The 8,367-nt window shown below is 27.7% G+C and overlaps 2 pseudogenes across 2 annotated transcripts; one reads left to right on the top strand and one right to left on the bottom strand.

Moving 5' to 3' along the window:
• The first annotated feature begins 2,497 nt into the window (after positions 1 to 2,497).
• LOC145961758 (uncharacterized) lies at positions 2,498 to 4,080 on the top strand (annotated as a pseudogene). The gene is made up of 6 exons (XR_014435697.1): positions 2,498 to 2,528; positions 2,614 to 2,688; positions 2,772 to 3,012; positions 3,072 to 3,243; positions 3,317 to 3,426; positions 3,718 to 4,080. The product of XR_014435697.1 is annotated as an uncharacterized LOC145961758 (transcript).
• On the bottom strand, positions 4,073 to 5,585 carry LOC145961748 (uncharacterized; annotated as a pseudogene). The gene is made up of 2 exons (XR_014435696.1): positions 4,988 to 5,585; positions 4,073 to 4,837 (listed from the first exon to the last, which is right to left on the bottom strand). The product of XR_014435696.1 is annotated as an uncharacterized LOC145961748 (transcript).
• Positions 5,586 to 8,367: the final 2,782 nt, after the last annotated feature.

The raw sequence follows: 8,367 nt of genomic DNA on the forward strand, positions 1-8,367 counted from the left end.
CAACACTTGGGGTACGCGATATTGTAATAAACACGTATGTCATAAACACACAACTTCTGAGGTCGTTAACAGATGTTTTGATCGAGAAACGGTATGTAATAACAAAGCACGGTGCCGTTTTTCCCACTCCAAATACGTGCTAGCGGCCGAGCGCCGTAAGAAAGCAGGCCCGTCTATTTCGCGCCAGTCTAAAGCAAAAGAGGCCACCGTCTCGCGTAGAATACAAAAATATCTATAAATATATATATTTGAATTTTTTTATACCGTTTAAAAGTAGTATATTCCTTCATCAAAAATTTGGGAATTTTTATAATTTACAATATACATTCAAATAAAATTTTATAAACTATATTCCGAGATTGTATCGGTAAATTGTCTTTGAACAAGTTAACGAAAAAACGTAACTTATTCACACTAGAGTATAATATTACAGTATCGTATATAGCAGAATATAAATCTAATAAATCTAATAAATAAATATTATTTATTAGATTTTTGTTCACAAGTTCTTTCAAATTTATTTGGATTTATGAATAAAAACAACAGGAAATTCCTCAAATCGATCAAATTAATAATCGTATCTTTCTTATAACGAAGCAGAGTTTTAAATTTAAATTGAGAAAGGTTTTTTATTCATAATGTAGAATAGAAATATTATAGAGATAGCATGCTCCAGGAATTGTGCCACATAATTTATTATTAAATTGAACATTAATAGTACATTAATAAAACACATTTATAAAGAATAATTTTTACACCATTTAAAATATTAAAAATATATATTAATATAACGCACTAATTTACATTTATATACAAACATATTTAAATATTAATTATATGTATAGTATTTTATAATATTAATTATACATAAAGTATTTTATTACATAGAACATTAATAATTTTATATTATATTAAAATTATAATTTGTACTATATTATTATCCACTACATTACATCATAAATGTGTTACACATTAATATAAATATATGAGTTATATGTATTAGCAAGTAATAATTATTGCATTATTAAATACATATATTTTGATACATATATTATTAACAAAATATCTCTACATATATTTCACGATATAATGCAATCATCAAAACACACAATTCCATTTTTTACAACTATAATTACACCGTTACAATATGCGAAGAGAATATTGGATTATAGCTCGAACATATTTTTATTTACGATTATATAGATCTTTGCGGTTCTGCTTTGATGAAAATGTAACAACGATAATTATTTGACTGTATTATAATGTCATGCTGTTTAAACGAATAATTAGTTTTCGAATATATCCGTATGATTTTGATCATAGAATATGGATGTACGTTGAATTATTTATTCGTTTGTGCAAGAATTACATAAAAACAACTTAATGGCGCATGCAAAATAATATTTCATGTAAAAATGGAAAAGAGTTTAAACATAACAGATGACAAAAATATAGACAAATAGGGAAAGAAAGAAATAATTGAAAATAAAACTTTTCGAAAAAGAAAAAAAATAATAAGTAAAATATATAAGCTTAACAACGTATGTGTGTGTGTGTGCGACGGACAGAGACAGAGAGAGAGAGAGAGAGAGAGAGAGAGAAAGAAAAAGAGATAATTTAAATAATTTTCCTAATAACAATATGTATGAATTATGTATGATTACAATTAAATTTAATGAAGTGCAAATTATCATATAGCTTTAGGTTAGAAGTTTCACTAAAGCACAGAGAAACATTAATGGTTTAACCTTAATACACAATGTGATTGCAATGTAAAAACAATATTAAAATGTATATCGAATAATGTACGAAAAAAATAAATAAATAAATATATTCGGTTTAATTGTTTAAAGGTATAATTTCATGGTGTCGCTTGTCGCAGCGATGAGTGGTCAGGTGACCAAATTTTCCTCCATTTTGTTTGCTGTTTTTGTCGCTAGCGATACCGCTAAAAAGTTAAATTCAATCCAACTTTTAGCGACATTTTTTCGTGCAATAATTTGTGAAAATGAGTTTGAATATGGAACTGCAAGATGTAAGTACTATAAATAAATAAATAAATACAGATTTTTTTATATTTATTAATTATTAATGATTTAGTTTAGTTATTAATTTATTAATTATTATTTATTAATTTATTAATTATTACTTATTTTCATAAATAATGTGTGTGTGTGTGTGTGTGTGTGTGCGTGTGAATATATAACTTTTATTAGTAAACATATATATTTTTAATAAATATATACATTTTTTATTTTTTTTATTTATGTACTTTTGATTATGGATTATTTTATTTATTTATATTTTATTATATAACTAAGGTTAATGTGATGATATACAGAAGAGTAAAGATTGTTGAAATTGCGATAATTTCATAGAATTTTCAGATAGCTATTGTACATACTTGTGGAATATGTGAAACAATTATTAATGAAAAGAACATTCCGTCTCATGGTTATGCGGAAGCTTTTCCCTGGTTGTTTATTGATAATAATTTTTACTTCTATCCAGTAACAGGTGCAATATATGTGTGTATATATATATATATTTAATATTTGTTTCATCATTAAAAAGAATATAGTATTCTATTAAAATTTATATTATTATATGTAGATAATAATCACATTATTCGACGAAGCCTTGTCGACAACGAAGAAATTGTCTTGCCGGTTCATGAAAACAATCCAGGTAAATAGAAACTTTGATTGAAATCCTAAAAGTAATAAATCCTGCAGTAATAAATCTGTATTTTCTAATAAAATTGATTTTAGGAACTATTAAAATATTCGGCATCAAATAAAGAAACCTCACAGGGGGAAAATGAAAATAGATCATTCAATAAAAAAAATAATCGGAGAGCCAACGTAAAGTCGATTGAATTACGACGACGAAGAATTACTAATTTTATCCGTTCAAGAAAGAAGATCCCTTTGGGATTTTACAATTCCATTAGAGCAGCGATGCCAACGGCTGAAAAAAAAATTTGGGATGAAGTGTCTGAAATATTGGAAGGTTAAAAAACAGTATAAACATTTGTGATTGAAATATTTAAATGAAAATTTCTTTTACAGATAAACTTAGCGGGGAAGAAGCCAAAAAGAAATTTAAAAATTTACATGACGCCTACCGACGGATAATACATTCCGAAAATCAGCCCAATAAATCGGCTAGAGTTCCCCCTACAAAAAAATGGCATCATTATAATTCCATGGAATTTCAGCGTGTCTTATGCCTTATCAAAAAGTAAAAATTAAATTATATATTTTGATTATATATGTTTTCGAACACTTTCGACGTGTAGTTTTTATATTTCTAGAGGAAAAGCTTCTAATATTGATCTTGATGGTGATATGTCCAATAGCGAGTCAATAAATAATAGTGATGCAACTGGCGATGACAACGATCAATCAGAGTCAGAAGTAGCAGGTAATTAACTTACATTAATACTTGTCTTAAACAAAATGCGGTCAGGAAGACGCTCTGAATACTTTAAAGTGTTTGAATGACCAATTAGGTTACAGAAATCTTTACTCCTGGGACGTTTGATTGGTCAATCAAACGTCCAGAGCGTCTTCCCGATCGCATCCATAAAGTATAGGAATAAGGGCGCACTCACATTTGTCAGAAAAGCAAAAAGCAAAAAGCAAAAAACTAATAATAATAATAAATAATAATAATAAAATAATAATAATAATAAATAATAATAATAAATTTCAGGTATGCCAATTAAAAGAAAGAAGAGCTCGGAACAGCAGTCCAATGCACTGGAAAGAATTGTCGATTCGCTGAGTCAACCATCAACCCTATTTATATTACCGCCAGCACCAAAGTTTGATGACATTGATTCAACTTTAGCAGTTATTGGATGCAGGTTGAGACAGATGAGTCGAACCAATCAGTTAGATGCCATTCAGCAAATAATGAACCTAACGTATAATATACTTAAAGAACAAAATTAAATCTTATTAATCATTCCATTTTATTAGTCAAAAATGATAAACGATTAACTAATTGTAAGAAACAGAAGAAACTTTAACAGAAAACAACAACGAAAAAATTAACAATGATGAAATATGGAGGCATACTGTAGCTTTAATAATTGAAATTGTTTTTTCTATACTGCAATTAATTGGTCGCTTAAAAATTCTCTATTGGTTGACTAGGATACCAAATGTATTCTCAATTGTTCTTCTGGCTCGACTCAATCGATAGTTAAAAATATTTCGCTCGTCATTTAAATTTCCTTTTCCTGGATAAGGCCGAAGCAGATAATCCGTCAATTGAAAAGCTTTGTCGCCCACCAGAACATATGGTAAAGAAAATCCATCTGGACTAAGAAATTCTGGTGCAGGTACGTTCATTTTCTTCGAATTGAATTTTAAACCCATTTTTGAATCTCTGAAAATATCACCGTCACTGCGGCGACCATAAGCTCCTATATCGACGAACGTGAACATATATTGTGCATCACAGAGATTCCGAGGAGCAATATTATAATTATTCTTATAATTATAATAAGATGATCCTGCATTAGGTGGACACTCGAAGAAGAATGATTATTTAGGCATCAAACTTGTAATCTTTAGTAATATTACCTCAATAATAACATGTTTGTCGTCAATTGCTTCTATGCAATGATATTGAAATTCCATTTCTCCTCAAATTGTTTAGCAATGTGTAGCCACTCTTCTACAGTTTTTGATGGTGGAATTACTTCCTGACAAATAGAGTCCTAAATAGCATCGCATGTTTCACTTATAACATGGTTTATTGTCGATTCTTCAACGAGATAATGATACGAATCATCGAATGCATCGAATCACCAGTTGATGAATATCTAAATATAATTAAATAATATAATAACATAATCAATATTTAATAATATAATTAAATAATTAAATAAAATAATATTTAATATTATAATTAAATAATTTAATGGTATAATTAAAATTTAATAATATAATTTTTTTACTAAGGACAAACAAACCTCAACATTATGGATAATCGCTCTGCAGGAGATAGTGGTTCTCTAATCACAGTTTGTTTAGTGATTATAGGTGCCACTAAGTTTAATAATTCCTCGAATTGCGTAGCTGTCACACGATAATAATTCCGGAACTTTTCTGGTGTTAGTCTTGGCACAGATGCATAATAAAATCCATATTCATGTCGTCTTTCAAATAATGGATCAATCCAAAATCTCTTCTTTTTATATTTTTTTTACATTTAAACATTCATTAATGCATACAGCTGCTATTAATTTTTTTCGCCGTCGTTCCTCTTCATTTTTATTGTAACTAATCGCGGCAAGTTGACAAATCCATTTATAACATTTTTCCTGATACGACATTTTGGAATATTTATTTTGCATAACAAAATCAATATAATAATAAAAATTTATCGTTGCTCTATTTACACGAGCGACAGTTCAAATCAGAGACATTTGAAATCACGTGACTCGTTTGTCGTTGAATATGAGCGACGAGCGACACCATGAACATATATCTTAACGTTACAATCACAAACGTTTATATATTACTAGACTGCTAACTCCCTAAATTTTGCTTATATAAAATATCCTCGCTTTTTATGCACTAACGTGACCTTTTCTGCGCATGCATCAAAATAAAATATCAATTTTCATTTATTTTGTATTTTAATCTTTTTTCTTATGATTTTGTGACACTCGCAAAAAATACGAAAAAAAAAGGGATACAAATGTGCAATTATTGGGTGTCAAAGCACAATTAATGGAAAAGAAAAGAATAAAATTTCTTTTTTTAAGTAAGTATTATATTTTGAATACCCCAGTTGATAATAATTAAAATAATACATATATACATACATATATATGTATGTATATAAGTTCGTTTATATATTATTTTTATAATTATTTTTTTTATTATTAAATATTTTTAAAAAATGTGATAAATTATAATACATAATAAATAAATACATAATAAATAAATTAAATAAAAACATTTTATAAATCTATAAAAAATTTCATGTTACAGTATATATCGAACAATATTTTTTTATTTTTTAGAATTTATGTACATAATATATAAGAATATTAATATTTAATATTAATAATTACATATATAACACAATTTATATATAACATTTTAAACATATGTATGTACATATGTATGTATAAAATGTTATATATAAATTGTGTTATATGTAATTATTAATATTCTTATATATTATGTACATAAATTCTAAAAAATGAAAAAATATTGTTCAATATATACTGTAACATGAAATGTTTTATATATTTATAAAATGTTTTTTATTTATTTTATTTAATTTATTTATTATGTATTTATTTATAAATATTTAATAATAAAAAAAATAATTATAAAAATAATATATAAAAGAACTTATATACATACATATATATGTATGTATTATTTTAATTATTATTACTGTGAACTGGGGTATTCAAAATATAATACTTACTTAAAAAAAGAAATTTTATTCTATTCTTTTTCATTAATTGTGCTTTGACACCCAATAATTGCACATTTCTATCCCATTTTTTTTTTTGCGAGTGCCACAAAATTATAAGAAAAAAGATTAAAATACAAAATAAATGAAAATTGATATTTCATTTTGACGCTTGCGCAGAAAAGGTCACGTTAGTACATAAAATGCGAGGACATTTTATATAAATAAAATTTAGGGAATTAGCAGCCTAGTAATATATAGAAGTCTGTGCGTCTTATACACAAGAAGTTAGCAGTCTAGTAACATATAGATGTCTGTGGTTACAATCGATGCGATTATGGCCGTGTTCCGAAATTGCTGCCAGTTTACTGCCAGCACGGAAAATATATAATATACGTAACGTGCACTATAGAATTTGCAGTACTGGCAGTAATTTCGGAACACGGCCTATATACATGCAAAGAGAGTGCTCATATATTTAAATGGAACAACCATATACATACATTTGGAAACAAATATGAGGTAACCGTTTTAGGAACAGACGGCTATCAAGGTTCACCCATCTTAAATGCACCAAATTAAACTTTTGTTTGCTTGACCTCGCAGTGACTTCTAGTGTTTTGTGACACCTAACGTTTACGACCTTATAAACAATGACATGTTCATGAACGAGCAATGTCACGCTGTCAAAAAATAAAATCTTCCAATTCTTTTAATGACAAAACTATGATTCTATACTTACAAAGAAACAGTTTAGATTAATAAACAAAAAAAAACAAAAATATTAAGCTGTGTGTATAATATGTACACTTTCAATAACCTTGAAAAATAATTACCTTAAAAAATTATTATTTTGATATTTCTAAATTTTTATATATTTCATTTTCTGAGAGATTTATTATATTAATATACTTTTCATTTCTTTGCAAATAACTTTCTTAACATACTTTCTTTGCTAATAACTTCCCCGTAAGCAAAATGTTAGCAGTATGTCGGCAGACTGGTAACAGATTTAATCAAAGTATATCAGCAGACTGACATCAACTGCGTCCTCATTCAACTTATATTCTGCTGACAGAGCCTGCTCACAGAATCTGACAGCAGATTGGTAGCAGAAATCCAGCAGGATCTGTTAACATGACTTGACGCTCGATTGGCGGCAAAAACCGAGCAGAATCTGTAAACATAATCTGACAACAGATTGTCGGCAGAAATCGAGCAGGATCTGCGCACGCAATCTGATGGCAAATTGACAGCAGAAACCGAACAAGATTTGGGCTTACTTATATTAATGTTATATAAATGCAATAAAATTGATTATTACAGGTGCTAAATAAGAGTATTATCGGTGAGTTATCGGTTAATTACAATTTTTTCTGATATGACATAATGTATAATAATATATGTTATATTGTAATTATTCTCACATAACGAAGGACTAGTTCAATTTAATTAAATTAATAATAAAGTAAAAGTAATTTAATTTATAAAACGAGATATATATAATTTATTTAGAATTAAATTCTTGCTTTATGCTTCAAATAGGCAGTAAATGAATAATTTACCATTTATTCTATTGATTCCAATCAGTTTAATATTCTGAATCTCATCTGCTTGTATCAGATGTCAGAAATTAAAGTGATAGAAATAGTTACTATATTTTTGATCTTTTATTAATAATCGCGACTTTATATATATTTTTGACAGAGATTTGATTGCGAGAAAGTATGTCACATAGCGGTAAACGAAGGAACTATCGAATCATGCAAACCCTGTTCTGCTTCTGCCGTCAATCTGCTATCAGATATTGTGTGCGCAAATCCTGCTCGGTTTCTACAAGCAATCTGACATCAAATTTCGCCGCACAGATCCTGTTCCATTTCTGCCATCAATCTGCCGTCAGTTACATCAGCAGGC

Source organism: Camponotus vicinus, unplaced genomic scaffold, assembly GCF_025532165.1.
Source record: "Camponotus vicinus isolate PSW18456_S1 unplaced genomic scaffold, iyCamVici1.0 SCAF_11, whole genome shotgun sequence".
In the NCBI taxonomy this organism is placed as follows: Eukaryota; Metazoa; Arthropoda; class Insecta; order Hymenoptera; family Formicidae; genus Camponotus; species Camponotus vicinus.